This window comes from Atractosteus spatula, chromosome 4 (assembly GCF_055471065.1).
Source record: "Atractosteus spatula isolate fAtrSpa1 chromosome 4, fAtrSpa1.hap1, whole genome shotgun sequence".
In the NCBI taxonomy this organism is placed as follows: domain Eukaryota; kingdom Metazoa; phylum Chordata; class Actinopteri; order Semionotiformes; family Lepisosteidae; genus Atractosteus; species Atractosteus spatula.
In genome coordinates, this window is record NC_142709.1 from 66,621,544 (window position 1) to 66,644,514 (window position 22,971).

At 37.2% G+C, this 22,971-nt stretch overlaps 1 protein-coding gene across 2 annotated transcripts in view; it reads right to left on the minus strand.

Moving 5' to 3' along the window:
- The window catches only part of LOC148836916 (SPRY domain-containing SOCS box protein 4-like), a 44,777-nt gene extending 37,674 nt beyond the window's left edge, over positions 1 to 7,103 (minus strand). The window contains exon 1 of one of the 2 annotated variants that reach the window (XM_088913382.1): positions 6,293 to 7,103. The gene's annotated coding sequence lies outside the window, so the exon portion shown is untranslated. The remainder of the gene's footprint in view (positions 1 to 6,292) is intronic. The other variant, XM_088913383.1, reaches the window with a different exon arrangement.
- Positions 7,104 to 22,971: the final 15,868 nt, after the last annotated feature.

A 22,971-nucleotide genomic window follows, 5' to 3' on the forward strand; every position in this document is an offset into this window, starting at 1 on the left:
CATCTCTTTTTTTTTCCCCACAGTGTCTTTAAACAGAAAGCCAAATGTATTCTCAAAAATACTCCTCCCTTGTAGTTTGCTTTTTATTTAATCCATTCATAACTATAAAAAATAAGCCAGAGAAATCTATTCTTTCGGCTCTGCAGCAATTTTTAAATAAATTCTTAAAATAAGCAACTGCTTTGCTTCACAATGTGCTCCTTTTGTTTGTTAGGAAACTTTAGTTTGTTCTACAGCAGCTGTCTGAGCAAAGAAAAGCAAACAGCACCAACAAGAAAGGTTTCATATTTCCACTATTGCTACAGGGCAACTAAAGGGCATTGGAAGCTACAGATAACCCGTCAACCCCAACTGGAACAATAATACTAATGGACTGATGAGAGGAGGCGGCATGGGATGCCCATGTACTTACTGAATACGAGAACACAGGCACAGAAATAACAGGACAATACTGCAGTGACACTGACTCGCATTCAATTTTAGAAACAGACATACAGTGGGTACAGAAAGTCACCACTCCCTTTCAAAATGTTCACCTTTTGTTGCCCTTAAGCCCAAAAAGAAGACAAATAAAAACAGACCTTTTCCAGTTTTATTAACAAATTGTACCTTGAAACATCCAAGTGAAAAAAGAATGCATAATTGCTGAAAAAAAGTACTACTTGGTAGAAGCACCTTCTACTTGAATTACAGCCTTGAGTCTGTTTGGATACATCTTAACTTTGCACACCTAGAGGAAGGAATATTTGCCCATTTCTCCTTGCAGAATCGTTCAAGGTCAGTCAAACTGCGTGGTGACCGTTAATGGACTGCCCTCTTTCAAGTTATTCCAAAGATTTGATGGGACTTAGGTCTGAACTCTGACTAGGCCACTCAAGGACATTCACCTTCCTGTCCTTCAGCCACTGTACAGTTGCTCTGGCAGTGTGCTTTGGGTCATTGTCATGTTGAAAGGTGAACCATCTTCCCATTTTAAAACTTCCTTACTGAGGGCTGCAGGTTTTCTTCAAGAATATGCCTGTATTTTACACCATCCATCTTCCCTTCTTATCCTGACAGATGCCCCAGTCCCAGCTGAAGACAAACACCCCCACAACAGGATACTGCCACCACCATACTTTACTGTAGGGATGGTGTTCTTTGGATGGTAAGACACATTGGGGTATTTACCAAACGTACTGTTTGCAATCCAGCCAAAAATTTCAATTTTGGTCTCACCTGTCCACAGCACCTTTTGCCACTTGGCCACAGAATCTATAAGGTGCTTTTTAGCAAAACAAACTAGATTTGATGTGGCTTTTCTCTTGCCACCCTCCCATACAGGCCAGATTTGTGGAGCGCTTGTGATATTGTCACATACACACAATGACCAGTCTTTGCCATAAAGGCCTGTAGCTCGTTCAAAGTTGCCATCGGCCTCGTTAGCCTCTCTGATCAGTCTCCTTCTTGCTTGGTCATCCAGGAACAGCCTGATCTAGGCAAGGGCTGGGTGGTGCCGTACACCTTCCACTTTTTAATGATGGTCTTGACTGTGATCCATGGGCTACTTAAAGCCTTTGAAATCTTTTTATACCCATCTCCTGACTTGTGCCTTTCTACAACTATCTCAAAGTTTTTTTGAAAGCACCTTTCCGCCCATAGTGGACTCTTTGCTTTGAAATGCACTTCCAAGCAGTGGAATCCTCTAGAAACAGCTGTTTTTATTCAACTAATCACAATCAACACAATTGATCACAGGCGGGAGCCAATTAGTTTGTTGTGTGATCTGTAAGGTGATTGGTTATACCTGAATAAGTTTACAAATGCAATTTTGTAAGGGGGTGTTCACTTATCCAAATAAGGTATTTTACTGTTGTAAAATTAATTCATTTTCAGAATTTCATTTTCATTGGGTTAATGTGGGTTACTGTAAAAAGAAACAGAACAAGCCTAATTTAATTTGTTTTTATTTTCAGAGTGTCATACAACACTCTGAAACCAGTCTAGCGGTGCGGTGGCTCTGTGGCTAAGGATCTGCGCCTGTGGCTAGAAGTTTGCTGGTTCAAATCCCGCAGCCGGCAGAGGAATCCTACTCCCTTGGGCCCCTGAGCAAGGCCCCAGCTGCTCCAGGGGCACCGTATAAATGGCTGACCCTGCGCTCTGACCCCAAGCTTCTCTCCTTATCTGTGTGTCTCATGGAGAGCAAGTTGGAGTATGCATAAGACAAATTCCTAACACAAGAAATTATATATTGGCCAATAAAGTGATATTATAAAAGGCAGAAACTTTGAAAGGGGGTGGTAACTTTCTATACCCACTTATGTGGCAAAAGAACACTACTGAGGTAGCAGGAGCATGAGACATGGCTCATGTTCTCCTAGACTCATGTACTGTACATAGCAGATCTCCAGGGTTAAAGAAAATGTACAGTAAACCAGCAGCACTAGGGAAGCAACTGACAAAGATCCACCTAATCCTAGGACTCAGTTCTTCCAGAGTTGAACACTCCACCGGAATAGAAGCTTTTCAAGTGCCCCCAAAATAATAAAACAGAAATAGAATAAAAATAGAAAACTTCATTGAAAATCTTTCCCTTCTAGACTTATTTTTTTTCTACAAAGTCTAGTTCTTCAATATATGTTCAATGAAAAACAAATTTTTCTACATGAATAGACAAGGCTTGTATAATCAAAACAAATCGCTCCACCTAATCTGCTCTGTTACACTTTCAATGAAGCTGTATGGAGAACTCTACAGATTCTGTGGCTGCACACTAACACACTTCAACCAAAGGGAAATAGCACATTATTTTCTGTTGGCTTTTGATAATAGAAATACGTTTGCCACCTGTGGCTTTTTCCAGCTACGTGCTGGCAGACAGCAGTGATATTACCCAGGTCTCTTCAAGGTTTAACAATACAGTGAACATTAATAGTGCCACTTCTACATCCAACATCTGTAATCATTTACCCACAGATTCTCTAAAATTACTTAAATGTGTCCACTATGTTTTACAGAATAGGTTTGACCACTTTTCTGATAGAAGAAAGCCTACACGTTGTCCATATATATACATATTTCATGTTACAAGATAATAAATGTACCGTTTTGGGGAGTATAAGTGCTGTAAGTCAATCATTGTACTAGTTGTTTTTATGTGGGAAAAAAAGCATTGCATTTCAGTTAGGGTAAACTCAAAAATCTAGAGAGACAATTCTATAGTTTGCACAAAGGCCTGGCAAGATTATTCTGGAGTTTGTACGATTATAGTAACCCTGAATTCCTCAGGCACAATTTTTTCATTAATACTTTACCTCTTTGAGGTACACTATACCTCAAAAGAAGTAGTCAAAAAATGAAGAGCTAGTCAAATTCATTTTTTTAACAATGATTCTGATTTGCACTCCAGGGAGTATGGAAATAACTTCAACTATTACAAATAAACCTCCCTGGGCTTTTCAACAACACTGACCTCACATTGACATAAATTGTTACTCAGAATTGCTCTTTTCCAATGAATAGCAGACATAATAAAAGGCTTAAGAGAACATTAGCACCCGTTGTCTGGTGGGCTTTTTATAAAGGTGATCTGTGAGGGGTGCAGTAGTTGCTAATGAATTTCTTCTGGAAAACAATAGAAATGGCATTCAATGAATTTACATAACGGATACACAAAGGCTAGCCCACACTGGCTAATTGTCAGGTCTTAATGAATGACATTTCTTTTCAGGCTTTCAGCTTTTGTTCACAGTAATCATGAGATTTGCCTAGGAGTACATACTATAACAACTTTCATGATGGGTTTTAACAACTAAGTATGCAGAGGTTATCTGAAAAGGAACACAAAATCAAAATCCCTTTGGGGACACAAAAGTACTACAGAAGTACACAAATACCAGTAGATTTTTCACTAGACAATTTCTCATCCACTCAAGGGAGATAAGGTCACCTTCGAAACCACGGCTTACTTCCTTTAAAGTTAACTAGTTGCTTTTTGTGAATCGTAAAAGATTAAACAAAAATAAGAGAGCTTTTGCATAATCACTGAAATTCGACTTTCATTATCACAGCTACTGCAGCGCACACACACACAGCTACAGATAACTTTCATGTGGATGAAATAATGGTCATGTGAGATTTTACTGTGCTGAGACGTACAAGAATTTGAGGCAGTCTTGGAGGCCAAAACAAATACATAAACACATGGAGAAATATGTAGTCCCCCCAGGCTGGTGGTCCTGTGGAACAGCCAGGAAACAGCCAGTACGCAGAAGGCAAAGTATGTCCTAGCATAAAGTGTATTTTCAGAACTGCCTCAAAAAAACCTCACTCCTCAGGTTTCCCCAAGATGGAAGGTAAAAGGATCTTCCAACATCTGTAATATTGAGTTTCCCATTAAATCAGACACTAAAAGCTTTTGATACTTTGAAGTTCTGGGATGTTTACAGGAAAGGACAAAAAAACAGCAGCAGCAACAATATACATACAGCCAATCATACAGAGTTTCATAAACTGTTATTAAAAAACTGCAATATAAAACAAAAGCAGAACCCTATAGGGCTATAAGCTGTCAAAAAAGAAAGAAGCAACAATACAATGAAGAGCAGCATTCACTGCTGCAACAGGACTACTGCACAGCCCTGCACTGCATTAATCCCTCTCTAGTGTAATACACAATTAACTAGAAGTGAAAATATTCTGTGGCACTTTTTCTTCTGGCATAATTGCCCAGACATCTTTATACGGACTGCTTGCGACAATATGCCAATTACAGTGCTCTCTTAGGAAAAAAGAAAAAAAGAACTACTTTTAAAGTTTCATTCCTTTATTGATTCTCAGCTATAACCTGTCTAAGACATCCGTACGTGCTGCAGGAGGGAAGTTTTTCCCTGCTTTGAAGCTGTGTCCTGACCTTGTTTGACTTCTCCTATTGTGCAGGTTAATCCTGCCCCTGTTTGCCAATGGATTTCGAAGACACTTTGTTAGAATGTTTCCTTGCTAGCTCACTGTTGTTTACAGCCATCTGCTATGTCCTTTGCACCATTTCTTCCATTATCACAAGCATGGGAGCTACTACATCAAAGCCACCATGATAGACTGTTACTTTTAAAGGCAAATTAACAGAAGTTATCAAGCACTGTGAAGAATGCTTCCCAACAGCAGTTACCATCTGTTGTTTACAGGCTTGTGCCCTTTTCTAATTTCTGTCTGCCATAACTTTTATTAAAACAGGTTTGGTATTCTAGCCTCATTTGCCTGGTCAATAAAGTATGTCATTTTTAAAAATAGCTGTACATGTAAGGAATCTGCATTTTTCCCCCCTTTCTTACAAATACAATCCAATTTGTCCGGAAAGAATACAACCTTACAAACAAAGAAGCCTTCTTTTAAAGTAAATTCAATTATTCATTAAATATAATCAGTTCAAACCAACTAAAGCAATGTTTTCCCCTAAATTGTTTGAGAAATACAGTAGAATGACTATTAGAACTTATCAACAGAAGTAGACAGTGACAAAGCTGAGTGCATATTTTAAACGGATATCTTCTCATAAACGGGCAAATTAAAACCAACAAATATTTAAATTCTTAAACAACACTGTCGAGCATGGAGCATATACTGATAAGGTCTGATAACGGCTTAACCTTTTTCATATTTTTATGGACTTTTGAGCAGTTTCTTCATTAATTTATATAATTCCATTTTGTGTTGTGAAGTAATTACCTATTTTCCAGGTATGGAATGATCTTACATTCAGTCTCCTGACATTTGATATTTTTTAAACGAATGACCTAACCTGGGGGTCAAGCCCTAATGATTGACAAAAGAAAACTGGACATTTTGAATAACAAAATGATTGCCAAGTCAGGTTTGTTAGATTTCATTCATAGTATGAATGAAATCCAACAATGGATGCTTGCCGGTTGCATTGAGCTAAAGCCGATTTTAAAAAGACAAGCTTAAAAGGTAGATTTATAGACAGCAATTTGAAAGTCTAAAGGCTATTATATGTAAACAAAAAAATAAATTAAAACGTTCTTAATCACACGTCCCTTTTGCCTTTAACTTGTATTGCAGGGTGACCCCTTGGGTCTATGACGTTAAAATGAAGCGTTTTAGAAGAAGTTGTACGATGTAAAACTGTGAAACGAGTATTCTCTTCTGTTCTCTTCAGACGAAACATACCATTCACAATCGCAAACAAAATGAACTCTAAGGCAGCTTTAAGCATGGCATAGTAAGGTTAAAAACTGAGTGCTATTTAGTGCACTAATCTATACGGAATCCGAAATAATGAAATAAAATGTCTTACCATTAGCCCTCACAGCAAGGCTGTTCCAGCATTAAGTACACAAAAAGTAACACCCACACGTAAGGTGCGTAAAAGTAAATGTATATGGTATCCGTAATTGTTTAGGATTTTTTATATATAAAGCTTATATGCTACAACTGCTGTCCACGGACAGAAAACTTCCAAGAATTCAGTGCGTCCAATATCGTCCTTAGTACCATTTGAGGTTTAAGAAGAAAAAAACAAGATACCAGATTGTTGGATTTAGGTAGTCTTCTCAATTACTTAAAAAAAGTCCAGAAGCTGCGGGAATAACACATCTGTGCGGCACAGTCGGTCCCCTGAACGGTCAAAGCATAAACACAAACACTCTCCTCTGGGCTCGCTTTGTGGGACACAAGCTGATTATGGGAGAAGGCTGCCAGACTCAGCGCAGCTAGGGAACTGTTCAGCAAATTAGTCTCAAATAATTACCCCGTCTTCCACCTCAGCACGGAAAAAAAACAGCATGAAGAAAAAAAAAGCGAAAACCTAATAATGTACCTTGAGGATTCCCCTTGGATTGCTGGCTTTTGCTGTGGTGTCTGAGGAGCGGAGTTAGTTTGTTTCCTCCTCCGTTTCTCTCAGCAGTTCCAGTGCGAAAAGCCTGTGAGGGGAGCGAAAGCACTTCCCCATGATGAAAGCTGATCCTGCTGATCTCATCACGGAGGGCTAGTAATGCAGAGGCCAGGGAATTAGGAACAGATGGTGACGCCCCTTCCCCCCCCTCCTCCTCCTCACCCCCACTCCTCGCAAACACAGATCAACCGCTCAGCAGACTACAAAAAGATAATATATCGCCCTCTCTCCCTCTTTCCCCATGCAAATAGCTCGTCTTTTCCAACAATCTCTTTTGTACTGGAGTGAACTAGTACAAAAACACCTTTTCCCTTTTCTTTAACTAGCAACATCCTGCTACCCTTCTCTCTATATTGTTCTTTGAGATCCTAGCTACTGTATGTTCAGACTGGTTTGTACATGGGTTATTATTGTACTATTGCGTAATTTTAGTTATATATATATCCAACAATTGCGTGAAACCAGAAAACAAATCCAAGAGAGAAAAAGAATAGTTTTCTCCCCCGTTCTAACGAAAATATGGTAAAGCGAAGACACGAATTCAGCAAAGAAATAAAGTTTGTATATTTATATAAAAGGCAAGCCAATGAGGTGTTTAACCTAACTCCTTTCAGGATTAGTTTAAGAAACCCACTCGATTGCGTGCGATATTTGCAACATGTTGTTTTCAGAAGGATAAAAAAAAAGATTATCTTGAAAAATTATTACCCTAGTGGGGGTAATAGTAGTCACCACTCGTATCCGTTCATCCCGTTTGCTAATAGAAGCGACTACAAGACCTTTACTTGATGTGTTTGCATTGACATTCGTGTAATATTTTGAAAGCTACTTTATAAAACAAACAGCACAGTTGAAACTTTGTTTTTCTAGCTACACTGAATCTAAAACATGCTTTAAAACGCAAGCACGTAGGTCTAAATAGTATAAACGTATAAACAAAGACAATAAAAATGCTATTACATAAAATTACACTTCTAAATGAATCTAAACAGTTTTGTGACATTAGACCTAGGTAAAGAGTCTGAGACATTTTATAACGAAATGTAAGTAATGTACAATACAGAATTAGGCCTCAGATTTAAGGGATAAACGGATTTTGTCTCTCCCAGGAAAGCTGTCACAAACCCATCTTTATTGCATAACTCTTTATTAAAACAGGGATGAGTGTAAACTGCCTCAGATTAACATTTTGCATTGTACTGTAAAGAATAAGCGACCTGTAATTTGCAGGACAATGGCTTCCCAAAGAAAAGCGCTCTTCCAGGGAGGAGGCCATCTGGGGCTCACGTCACACTGGCAGTTTGGGGTAGGATAGGGAGAGCCCCCTTAGGCTATACATGGGCGTCAGACAAAGCCAATTTATTGTTTCAGCTTTAAAGGGAGACACGAGCATCTGATTAACGGGGCAAGCAGGAGCAGGAAGGGGGTCTCAGCTGGCAGACGTCAGAGTGACCCAGGACAGATGGCAAACAAAAGTGGATGGAGACAGGGAGCGAATCCGTCCGCTTTGTTGTCTGCCCACACAATTATGGCACTGCACACATCAAAACTTCACAATTTATACTTTTATCATTTTCCTGCCAACGATGGGAGCATATGGTGGAAATCCCCACTGGAGTTGAGTGTGTGTGTGTGTGTTTGGGGAGGTGCAGAGGGGGCAGAAACAGTGCAGAAGGGTTTAAAAGGTACACACATAAAATTCGGAGGACAATACCCAAAATTTGTGCATTGGCCCGTCAGTGTGTTTCAGGGGTGGATAATCTGAGTGACTGCAAAGATGGGGTGGTAGTTTTAAAAGGATCATGCAGAGTTTATTAAACATGTTGTCATTCCCTTAATAAATGGGGTTTTCTTTTCAATTAAAAATTAAATTTAAAGTTGATTAAACGTGCCCTCCTTCATCACCAACCATCCATTCTTAACACTCGCATATTTTCTTCCTACTCCTCTGCCACTCAGACTTATGATGTCTATTTAATTTAATGAAACAATGAAACAAAAGATACATCCCAAACTCATTATCTACATTATAAGAACAATATGGTTATGGCTGTCTGTAGCTGAGAGTGCATTGTTAATTGTCTGAATTGCTAAACTGTGAAACAAAGGGGTTAATCAAATTAAACCTTTAATAAAGGATCACTATAACAATAAAACATGGTTACTCTGGAGCTTTTCAGCTCTATGGTAAGTTTATTTTTTATTTCATTGAAAGGCAGCAAGAAAGTTCCTCCTGAAGAGGAAGATAACAAGGAAAAAAGGCACATTCTGTGTCAGACAGTACAGCATTCAAGAACCCATCTTAATCAGCGTGGCTCTTACACAGTTATTCATTTCTAAAAGGACATGAAGATATAAAGATATAAAGACAGATAGCGGCTACATGTAGTAAAATAAAGTGTTCTAAAAAACAAAAGAAAAAATTGCAAACAAAGAAAAACAAAAATAGGTATTCCTAGGTAAAATAATAGTTTTGCCAGATGTCAAGTCATAGAAGTGAAAAACATTACCAAAAATTTCTTCTGCAACACGTGCTTTCAGTTCTTAGTCTTAATAATAATTTATTCTTCCATACTAAATGGGATTTTAAAAGCACTGAAATTGTAATAAAGACCTACAAGCATATCCACCAAGAACCAATCAAAGAAACTGTTAATTATTTATCTTATTAACAAATTTCACAGATCTAATGCATCTTAAAGTGCAATTAATCTAGTTAGGATAAAATCAAATTATTTTAACTTAAAGCTTGTTTGGAAATGCTGAAGTGGTGCTTCGGAAGACAAGGTCAATGGAAAGCTATTTGTCATAATGATTTTCTGCACTCGTATTCCATCATTACAACTTCAATTTTAGACTGAGCAGAAGATATCTAAGAGAAGCGGAACTGCTCTCAATTCTGATCAAAAGGGCGAAATGCACAACACAGAAAAGCTGCTGGAAAAGAAGTGACTTTCCGGTTTGTTTTCATTTCTTCCACCCCAAAGGTGAGATAACTCAGAGCTTACAGGCTAAAGATTGTAAGGATAAAGATAGCTTCACTAAAACAGTGTTTTTGGATTCACGATGCACTTCTAAGCAGGCCTTAATCATATAACATTCTGGATAGTGGCATTGTCTAACAGCTTTTTCATATGATATCAATATTCATTTATTTCTATGAAACTGCTACAATAAAAGAAGCAGACAGAAAATCATTCGTTTTTCATTGGGTTGAGTCATTTTGTATGAAAAGTAGGATTATTTCTCATACCCATGAAAGTACTCTCAAGTTACTCTCAGGTATAAAGCACAGGAGAAACTTGATTTAACTATATTGAATGTTATTCATATTTTAACAACATGCAAATGATTGCCTGTGACATGACATGTAGACAACATATCAAATTCATATTATTCTGAACACTATGCAATAAAGTGTGATTAAATAAAGCACTGTGTATTTTCACATAGTTTACCCTTTTAAATTAAAATTTATCTTGCAGTTTAGTCAGTTTCTTACATAGCCCTGTTGATTCTTTTTGTCACTTTATTTTTTCTTATATTTGTGCATGTTTGCTGTTGTAAAAATTTACTTTTTGGGTGAGTGATATCTGCACAACCATGAAATCCTTCATTGAGCATTCTTGCGCAGACATACAGTATAGATATAACTCATTCTTGCCCACTGCTTCTCTCAAGACTCAGTTTTTAGAGAGATATGCAATCTCATTAAGTACAAATAAACATGCTATAGTAAAAGTAATGCATAGTAATAATAACGTTAATAGGTCAACTGGAGTTCTCACTGAACACTATCAACGTAAAGAAACAAAAATCATCACCCCTTTTTTTAAAAAAATAGCTTGTAATGTTATAAAACTACTAACAGAAGCCTCATCTCCATGGCTGCACAGACAATGACTTGGCATCTGCTACCTGAGGAATTTAATTTAACATACTGGTTACACTATTTAAACAAAATTGACATTTTTGGTCTTGTTATTTTTTTCTCTAACAATAGTGTTTACATTGTATGTCATTCTGAACAATGGAATGGAATTCAAACTGATAATATTTGACAGCTCTCTTTTATTTTTATAGCAGATTGTTGTTAAGCTTCCAGTTTTATAATTTGTCTCCTTTGTGTTTCACATGTCAAAACATTGCCAGAGAACCAAAATACCATCCTTAAATAAAGGAATCAGATTGTGCTGCTAGAGTATTTGCAAGGTAAACAGTTTATAGATAGAAAAAAAATATTATGCCTTCATCCAGCATTCATTTATCCAGACTCCTAATTGCTAGGATGGCCAGAACAGAGCATATGTGTTTTTCTTTTGAGAAAAAGAAACCAAAATGCTTAAACCTTAAGTGCATGTTTGTAACTGGGCCCAATGACAGCAATCACTACATGGTGTACAGTGTGTGGCCTAAGTCAACTGTCAAAGCTGTGTGTGACTGAGAAATCTCTCTGTTGACGCCACAGATGTTGATGATACCATTCAGGGTCTATGAAAAAGACAGAATGGTACCGGCTGCATTTCAAGAGGTCAAAGTTCACTAACTAATCTAATAGATGATCTGTTCCTCAAACAGTACAGCAGCTGGTTTTCCACATCAAGCAAAAACTGCCACAAAGTAGACGTTGAAGTATAGAAAAGACATAAAAGCTGAATTTGTAGAAAATAACATTTTTCCTGTAATTAGAATCATGGGAAGTACGTAATGCAGACATTATACATCTATAAGGTGAAACAATACAGAAATACATTTTTACTACCCAGCTCGAAATTCCTGGAAAAACAAACTGAAATTTTAACGTATTCTTAAAGAAATTTTAATTCATTTGTTTGCTTTCAATATATTATACCCGCTAAGGTAGTTATCTGAGCTGCAAATTCACTAGTGCCAAATGTTGTTAGAAGGCAAGACTGCAGAACCCCACAGGGCATGATCAAAGAAGAGATGAACTTCATTGGTAGTGAGGAATAATTCACCAGTTCAGCCACAAGAAGAAGAAATTAAATTCCATGAGACAACATGAACTAACGATTTGCAGTTGAAATTAAACTACAAAATGCAGCTTTGTTATTATTTTAGACCAATGCATTATTTAGGCATGCAATAAGCTACCATTTCATTCTGAAAGGAGAAAGCTATTTGGCTAATGACACCCACCATGCCTGTTTATGTAACTGCCTCAGAACAAAGAGGGGTGACAGATGTTTATTATAATGGAACCTAAAATGTAAGGTGTGATCAGAGGCCACTGAAGTGCTTTTGGATTATTTTCATCATGATAGAAGACTAGCAATGACCTTAATGACCTGTATCCTGGTTTGGAATGAAAAAGTGTGCTGTAGCACATCCTTCTATAACAATGCACAGACAAGCTTTTATAAATGGTTTACAAACAAAATGACTGAAACACTACTTGCATGTCAGAAATGTACAACCGGCTACACCTTGGTACGAATTATTCAGATTAAGACAGTCTCATCATGTGTGTTTCTAGAGCTTTTCACATATACACATGAAACATAATTTGGCAGAAACGTGCAATGAACTAATGTTGTATAATCATTAAAGTTGAAAAGCTATTGGAAAATGCACAAGTCTGCAAGGGGGATCGAACACAAAAACAACCAAACCTTTCACAAACAGCAGCAAGAGCAATAAAGTCAAACAGTGTGACATTAACATAAGGAGGGCAAGAAAGAAGGAGGAGGAATTAAGAAAAGGACGATGGCAGTTTACTTCCTATTTTACATCTGCAAGATAAAACTGACTACAGTTATCTCAATAAGACTACATTTACCATACGAAAAGAGCTACCCTGCTTGCATAATACAGGACGAAGGCAGAAACTTAAGCAAAGCAACGAGATCAGTGCAGTGGTAAAAACAAGACTCATTTCAGATGTGGCCTGGAAGCCAGTCTGTACTGAGTCTCTGTGAAATATTTAGTGACACTCAATCTCCCGTTACCTAGAAGGCATATCCCAGGCTCTACTCAGGTTCCTGTTGCTTCTGCTTTACTCATGGGCACAGGGGCTGACTAGAGGAGTCAATACAAGGACTAAAGTTGGGCTAACTGCACTTAAGTGTTTCAATAAATAGTATGATGATCAATGACCTACCGCAGGGTTTTCCACTCCAGGTCCTGCTGCACCTGTGTCTTCTAGTTTTTTGTCCATCTGAATTTGTGGTTAACTGTAAATTTTACATTCAGAAGTATCTTTTTGGGACACAGCCTGAATATGTAACATTTGAGTTGTGATTGGATAACTGCTTTTTGCACAGGATTACCAGCCCAAGACAGATAGATGCATGGTCACCACCGAGGATCTTAAAATGATTGAACCTTTAATTTCAGCAGCTGTTTGGTGTTAATTGTCAGAAACATCCAGAAATGTATGTGTATTATTTCAGAGAAATCTAGCAAAAAGAACTCAATTCTTCAATTTGGTTTAAAACTGTTGCTCTCACAAAGGTTCCTAACTACCTCCTAGCTGGCTATGAATTAATGATTTACAGGTAGAAATGACACTGTCTCAAACATTCACATTATACATATTCTTAGTATATATATAGACTCATTGTTAAATTGGTCCAAGCCTAATCCTGAGTGAAAGAAGTTCTGAAGCCTACTACAGCATCTACTACAGGGCTCATACAAACTTCTAATGTCATCTTACTATTTAAGAGCCAAAACTATTAAAATAGATCAACTAAAAGGTTCATTCAGACTAATGAGATAGCGCTCAGCTGGAATGAAAATCACAGCGTTACTACAGTGCCTGGACTGGGAAACACTTGACTGATTGGTTCCAGTTATACATACTGTGACAAGACAATCTATCCAACATTCCTCAAAAGAGAGAAATGACCAAATCCTTGTAGAACAACTTGATCCTCCAGAGGTTTTTTCAGAGGCCAAATAGTTCACCAAATGGCTTTTAACACTTGTGACTCTAGATGAACGTAATTGGAAAGATGACCAAATCATTCATTCATAACCATATTATTCAGCCTTCATTGCAATCAGCACTGTAGCAATAGATAGAATTCATTGGCTAATATCATCAGCATACACTCTGAAGAGCTGGACTGTATAAGTCAATGCAACATCATGAATCAAAGCTATGCAAGAAATAAGATTTACATCTAGGCTATATAACATATGGTCCTTCCAATCTGCTCTTCCACAATATTTTACACCCAGTTCTTTAATTTCTACACTACTCCTGCTGAGTATTAGTTAGAATATTATGGTGTGGTGGTATCAGAATTCTGGAAGAGTAGCCCCGATTTATAAAAGAAGTAACAAGCCCCATTTAAACAAGTTATGTCTATACTGACAATCATTTCTTTTACTGATTTTTAAAATACCAAACTGGCCGTGAAATGTACTAAGCACAGTACATGTCCTAAGGAATCCATATTTCACAATTATTAAGATTTCTTAGAACAATAGAACAGTTACTAACAAGGTGAAACCATTAAGAATCTTTGCTGTAGGAGCAATCTGACTCAATGACAAAATATAAAGAGAATGCAATCAAGAACACATTTCTGTGGGATGCCAGGTGTGACCACTTTGATGAGAAGGAACAATGACCAGTTTGCAATTTTCTAAGTTAGCAGTTTCTGTTATATCAACAACCTTCTAATCTATTCAGCAAGATGGTATAATCAACAGTCTCCAGGGCAGCACTGTGGTCCATCTGGACAAAAACAGATAGAAAAATATGTGGAGTAGAAAATTAAATTAATATATGTTTTGAAAATGTAACATAGTAAGGACAAAAGCCAGGCCTATGTAACAGCACAAGCGAATATGGGCTCAAGTCAAAGAAAATGATGGTTCATTTTTGTGCTGCAAAGTACTCAATCCTAGCAAAGATCAGTCAGACCTACAATCAGTTTCCTTTCTTAATTGTGCTACACTGCCAGCAAGAATCAGTGACATACTTTGTCTGCACAGTCTACTATTAAAGCAGAGTGTTATTGCAGCTGAAGGTTATAGTGTTTAATGGTTTTCCAGGTTTATCTTACCTGTCACACTACTGGCACTGGGAAATAAAAAAATAATACACATACTAAAGCCGTGTGCTAAGAAGATGTTTTAGATTTTTTTCTGTTTATGACCTAAGACATATGATCCTAAGACATTCATAGACACCCTTGTTGTCCTACTGATGACAACCAGTCAGGATATGAATTATGAATGTTTATTGAAAAATAAACACAAAAAGCATGAAGCGTTTTGGCTGGGAGCCAACTACCTGGTTGAAAGACAAGGAGACAAAGAGATTAGGCAGAATCAAAGTGACCAAGGGGGTCGCTGGAATGGCAGAGATGGGGTAGTGGACGAACTCAAAGAAAAAGAAAAGATAAACGAGAGCAGGAGAGGGGCTTACTGTCATTTTCATAGCATTTCAGGAAGTGATGTCATGTGGGATTACAAGTTAGAACTGGAGAGAGAAAAGAAATCTTGGTTTTCCTTCCTTCTGAACTTTTATAATAGTATTACAATAATACAAATAGTATAATTCAAGGAAATGTAAACACAATACAATACAATATATAACATGGTACCATAATCACACCTTATATTATTGTATCCTGCTAGGGTAAACCATGAATCATAGATACACAGAGGAAGAAGCACATTGCATGTATTTAGCCAATATCAGTGGGAGTGTAAAGATAATCAAAGTATAGAACTAGACCCATTAAGCACATACACTCAATATAATATCCAACAGAATGATTACAGGGCAAAATCTACAATATTGTTAGAGTGGGGAAATGTAAAGTTATTGAATGCACTTACTGTCCTGTGATTTTTGTACCAGTACTTTTAGCTGTATAGGTCTTCATAAACAATGGATGTGAGTTTTTATCTTTTGTGTTAAATGAATAAATTGGGGTCCCGTCGTAAAATTATTCTTGTCCAGGATATAAACAAATACAATAACAGAAACTGTGTATGACAGAAAAAAATGGAGTTGATGCTTTAAGCTCATCTATTAACTGTCGCTTTAACTTTGTTCAGTCATCATAAAAGAGGCAGAGAATAGCAAATAGGTCAATGCCCTGACAAAAGATGAACACACGCAGTCAGGCTTGCAAGCATCTAGTTTTCAATGGTGAGTGGAAGAACAAGCTTAAACCTGCTTGTTCTTCCATCAAGGACGATTAAGCCATCTCTAATTTAAAGCCACTAAAGCCAACTTTAATTTTTTTGGTCTAATAAACCAATTTTGCCTGTATAAATTCATGATCAGAATCATGTCTATATCGTACTGCTTTCAATTTCCTTGTCCTACGGTTACCTTCCCTGTTTAACAAACCAGCACTTTCAATGTTATAGAGAAGGAACATTATTGACTCCCAAAATAAGATCAAGATCATTGAGTACAAAGAGAGTGGACGTTGATTACTGATACAAAGCAAGCATCTTAATGGACTTCAGACTATTTATTTGTTCACAACTTTGTTTCATCACATACTGTTAAGCCATTGTTAAAAACCCAATGAAATTTTGCTGTCCATCTTTCAAACTAGTCCAATGGATTATCACAACTGTGACTAATTTTGCACCACTTTGCAAATCACAAGCATTCTCATGTTCTATTCCATCAGATTTTCCAGCAATTTTAAAATACCCATACAATAAGGTAAAACAAAACCAGGTAAAAACAAAAAAAAACAACTAACGAGTTACTTACAGTAAATGGTATTTGAAACTGCATTCTTAAATTTGCTCAATTTAAGCACTAGGGATGATCTGTAAAAGGATTTACTTACAGCCATATTCAATCACAAATAAATTCACCTTCAAGGAGGTCTGCAGTTTCCCACAGTTCCTCAGGTTCAGTAGTAAAACATGGAACTGATGGTGATTGAATGCTGAACAGGCTAATCTTAAAGGCCAGATAGACCTATCATCCGGCACAGGCCTATCTCACGTAACAGACACTGCTTTAAATTCTTTATTCTCACTCAGGACCTACAGAACAGCCCTAGGGCTGTCACTGATAAGGATGCCACCTGGGACAAATGGAAGGAGAGCATATGCCAAAAAAAAGAATAAAATGTACAGACAGACCAAATTGGTGTCTGCATCTTAATCGAGAAATAAAATTAGCACTTTATTAATAAAACAATTTCAGCTGTAATTACTTACCTTGTAATTATGCTGTGTTCTTAAGTTGATATTTTGGGTTTATTGAATTAATCACCAGGGCTCTTGTTATGACTGTTTGCACATACAACAGTAATTATCCTTTAAAATGCCGCTTTGGCTCTGAAAGAAGTACAGATACTCCTGCAATTTCTTTTAAATGTAATTTGAATTTAATTTTGTCAGAACAAGATAACGCACTGTATCTCGTTTTGTAAATGTTTAAGTATGTCTCAGCAGGGTACAATTGAGTACAAATGACAGAAAACAACAATTAATGCTTTTTTTAAAATGATACTAAAGTGCTTGTTCCTCTGGCTGTTGTCCAACATCTTCATTTTAATTGTATTTACCACCTAACAACAATGTCCACCATACTGATTGATTATACTGATGATTAATGGTCTTGACATTTACACTGTATTATACATAATAAATATGTGCCAAAAACTATGCATATCTCAGAAAATCATTCAGCTTTCTAGCAGGAGCAAAACCAAAAATGGTGAATGTCAAACAGCTTCAAAAATTACAAAAAAATGTTGGAATTGTTAGAATGAAGGTTTGTATTCAATATTTGTCTTCCAAACTGTCCTAAAGTTGCCCATGGCCTAAATATTAATTACTTTTAGCTTATAACCATGCTTACTTAATACTACTTAATATGTCTTAACATGTCTTAAGATATGCATTAACGATATTGAGAAAAACAGTGAATATCACATTGTATTGAGTAAACCTTGAATTTCTGGCAATCTGCTAGATGATCTTATTCCTCCCTCCTGTCCCTGAAGCTGCAAAACAAGCCTATATCTCAGCATTTGAATCGTGTTAATAATACTTTTTAAAGTTACACATTTAAACTTTTAAATTTAAATAATAATTATTAAAGGATAAAAAATCACATGGACTAAATGGAAACCTTAAAAGCACCAACGAAGAAGAAACTGACCAACAACAAGTAGTGTGAGCGCTCAAAATGGGAATTAATATTATTCAGCTATTTGGCTTTAGATACAGTATGTAGGCTAATTTTGTGATGCAATGTTTACATATAGATAAACATTTTTACAATCCATGATAGCCTTCAGGTACAATTCAAGATCTGAGGCCAGCACCTATAAGCCCAAGAAGACTAATGTTCAAAAGAAGGCTGTGATGTGAGGCTGCTGTTTCAGTAATGGAACACATAGAAATCCAAGGAATGGTGAATGGTGAACAGCTGTCAAACAGCCCCCCCACCAGAGGGACTCTGAATACGATCCAGTGAAACCACTCATCCCCAGTCAGTACAGCCTACACCCACTAAATTCTCAGATTTTTAAAAAACCAACAGGGCACTTGAGGAAAGAGCTCTCTGTTCATTTTTCTCTTTCCAACTTCAATAACAGAACAATTACATTGGTCAATTACTGAATTGGTCATTTAAAATTACATTGTGATTCATGTTCAATTGTGAAGTAAGAAATGTTGTTAAGCCTGTAACTTCATCTATGTACTTGTTGGACAATGTACATTTTTAATTTGACTATAATTATGAAGATTGGCATAAATGTCTTCAAAGAAGTTGTTTGGTTTAAGATACCCATTGCTTTATCCCTCTCAGTCTTGTTTTAAACCTTTTAAAAAAATGAGAGGTTTGAAGACTCAGCAAGAGAAGGAGAAGTCTTGGCAGGTGTCACTCACAGATTATTGCTTAAGATGAATCAACATTTTTCCTGAGACTAGAAGTAATGTCTACTTTGCAGCAGTAGCCCTTGGTCAAAATAGGATGCATTATGTTTCAAACGAATCTATGGGTTTAGAATTTTCCATAATTAAAAAAAGGAGACTTTTATTTATAGCATCATAGATTTTTAGCATTGAATATATCATAAATTAATATGCTAGTTTTATCAACCACTGTAGGTATTACGGACTCAAGACCTGTCACGCCCTCTGTAGCCAGAGGGCGCTCCTTCTCTGTCCTGTCCCTAGTTTCCTGCCTGCTGTCCTTCCGGTCCCTCTCTTTCCCTTGGGCTATATATTTCCGGGTCTTGCACTCTGCCAGGGCTCAGCATTGACGTTCGGATGTCCTGAGACCCGGCTAGCACCAGGTCGCCCCACGTCCGCTACCTGAGGGCATAGGTTTCTATACGGCACTCCTGAACTCTTTGCACTACGAGCCCGGGCCTTTTTCTTGTCTCGCCGCTACGCATATGGGTCTTTTTCCGCTCTCCTGCTGCCCTCGGGTAGTCCATTTGGACGTCCGTGACAAGACCCAAGGGCTTACCTTGAATTTTCATTTCCTTTATTTGTATTTCCCCATATTCCCTCCATACAGAGGACTCCTTAAAACCAGACAAAGCAAAATAACTTTCCCACTGCAAAAGTTTTGCAAATGTTGTTTATTGTCAAGCTGAATGCAATATTAGAGAGATCCTGTATGTACTATACAGTATGCATGCACAGAGATATAGAATTCTTATTAATTTGCACTCTCGTGCCCCTGTTATTTCTTAATTGGCCTGTGCACTTTCATGGGAGTCCTGTGGGATACTCCGTTGTTGATTTTGCTTATGTTTATGGAACTAAAATGGCCGAAGGTTAATGTAACTATCGGAAATGAAGCATGGAAATTACATTTCTCGGCACCTGGGGATTGATGTGATGCTTCTAGTGTATTGTTGTAATTTTACAGTATGTACATTGACCTTTCTACAATTATGCACACTGACTTTTTTTTCTTCAAAAATTGAAACGCTGCTAATTACAGAGATTTCTGTTTCTAAGCTTGTAGGTCAGCCAATGGCAGGAGTCCATGTGGTCTCTAAATCAAACTATTTATATTTATAAATATTCATATTGAAGCAGTGGGATACAGCAATTTATAAAAAGAATGACACTTAAGACCTCAGTTCACTATGGGTTACATACACACAAGCACAAGGTTACAGGGATAATTTGAAACACCAATTAATCTGTGTGTCTTTGGAAAGTGGGAGGAAACTTGAGCACCCTGAGAAAACAGAGATACAGAGCGAACATTGCTAAAACCACACAGAGGACTCCTTAAGTCAGAATTAAATCAAGGACTTTGTTAACTTCAATGTCATCATGATGATCTAATTACATTTTTGGCATAAAATGTATGAGAACGTGGATCAATCTAGAGGGTTCACAGACCTTCTTAGGAACTGTAACTTTTTGGGATACTAGAATACTGAAGCAGACTGAGTAACGTTTTTTTTTAAAGAAAGCTGCTCATATATATATATTATCCTAATCATTTCATCTCACTGAGATTTGTAAAAGCCCCTTAAACAAGAATACGTAAGCCAAACCCTTAGATTTGGCAAAATAAGTTATTTCCTTGTTGTTATTACGATAGCTAAACCAGTATCTGTCCATTAGGGAGCAGGATTCCTCATTAGACACACAATTCTCTCATTACAGTCAGTGAGGAATATCAGATAAGTGTCTGTGACTGTGAAAGGGGTAAAAACAGCAAACTAGACCTGAATTAATATCTCAGGTGGGTAGCTGCGTCAGCATGCGTAGGCTGCAAAGGAACAAGTAATAGGTTTATTCCCCGCTGAAAAGGGAAGAAAGAAAACACAACGTTTCGGCCGTGGAGCCTTCTTCAGGTGTGAGGTGAACCAGGTGGAAACAAGCCAGCACTCACACCTGAAGAAGGCTCCACGGCCGAAACGTTGTGTTTTCTTTCTTCCCTTTTCAGCACGGAATAAACCTATTGCTTGTTCCTGAATTAATATCCTCCATTTTATTCACCCAGCAACATTTTTTTTCTTTTTAGAAAAAAAAATAATTATATTTCATCAGGAAACTCTTCATTAATGTAACAGGTACAAAATGTAGCATATCTGTCACACACAGCATGCCATGAAAAGCTCTTAGAAATTGCATTGAGAACATCATCCAAATACAAACAAAATAATAAGTAAATAAAAGTATATACTGATAGCAAAAGAAAAGTGAATCTCAGGTATAATATATTTAATCAAATCATATTAAACAGATTTCAAATAAAATCACAAATATATAAACAAAATATGCATCAAAATCATGATAGTTTTTTTCTGTGAAAATTGTGACACTGTCAAAATTGAGACATTGCAAAGTTAATATTGAGTATGACCTTCCTGAGTATTGACTCAATCCTAGCAGCATGGACCTTATCAGCCTCTGGATAGATTGCTGTGGGATATTCCTGTGCAATAGCAAGCAATTGACAAGGCTGGTCACAGCTGTCTTATGTTGGAAGAATGCTGTAGCTGGTCCTGCCTACTGTTCTGTGGGATTCAGGTCAGGTGAAAAACCTAACCACAGCAAGGCCCTGACATTGCTTTCTGAAGTCATACCATTATGATAGCCAAAACTGTTGGAGCAAAGACCTTGTCAATGACTGAGCAGCAAACTTTTAATCTGCACCCAAGGTGTTATTGCATTAAAGGAGATTCCTCCTCAAATGATCAAACTTCCTTCCACTGCCCAGCTGGTTACTTTGAAAATACAACTGTCATTATAACACTCACCATAATTTTTTGGTGCATGTTGATTCCAATCAGATCTGTTAAAGGCAAAATGACATTCATCAATGCACAAACACACTCTTTTTTACAACCATCTCAGATATACTCTGCAGATGGAAGGTGCTCTCAGCTGTCAAAGTTGCCCCTGCACAGCCTCCAATGCTTACAGCTTATTTCATACAGATGGCGAGCTACAGTTATTCTGCTGATACACAGGTTATTGCTTCCTGAAATATCTTGTGCTGTAGCCACTGCAGCCTCAGAATGATTACACAGATATTTCAGACAGATGTGATGGTCCTGGGCCAGCCTGGTGATTCTCAGCCTTCTGAGATATCACCTGTCCATCACAAAGCCAGTTTGCTGGTTTCCCTGGACTCATCTCATTCTGCTCACAATTCAAAGACAGGCCTCCTTCAGGCACACAGATAGCAGCCAGGCTATCTTCATTATTCATGCTGGGCATTGTTAAAATTCTCACCATTCTTGAGTTAAAATCTTGTCATTTTGAAAGCCTATTTATACACATTCTTACATAAGCTCATTTAGTTGATTTTACCTCAACTCAACTCCAATACCAAACATTGAATACCTGGTGTTTTTGTGGAATCACAGGACTTCAGCTCAGTATTACTCCAACCATCTCTATACCTATTTGATCACTGTTTAAAACAAAAATAACAATTTGCCATAACATTAAGATATGCACATAAATCATACAGCACATAAAACCATTTTCAGTACAGTAAATCTTTTGTTTTGCTTTGACAGGTATATTCAGGGAAGAAGTAATGTAATGCAGAGAAACATAATCAGTACTATGAGATATTTATTTAACTATGTATATAGGAATCTTTGTCATTGCTTGTGCTGTTCCTAAAAATATCAGATTCTCCAACCAACTGTGGGATCTTGAAAATAGTTTACGAAGTTGTATGACAAGGCCTTGGAGAACTGACTTCATATGATATACAAGAGTACAGAAGCAAAGCAAACATACAAAATCCTCCGTGGTAAACAGGAGTCCCTTGACATTTTTAGAGATAAAGCTTCTGAATGCACAATTTAAGTTCATGCTGAAAATACGTTTCCTTTGACTGATCATCTCTGTCCTGGGTGAGGGTAGTATAATAAATAAGTCATCCTAAAAAAGAAAACTCAGTATATACTCAAACTGAGCATTGTATGCTACAAGAATGCCTTCACACAGATCTCTTAAAACTGGCACAAACTTGTTAACTTTTGAGAAAGTTTTAATGGCAGCAAACCTTTTTCCTTATCTCCACTTTATAAATAGCATATATTTCAATGGATATTATTAATATACCATACAACCAGTACATTTTTTCTCAGTTACAGCAAATAATTACCTGGAAA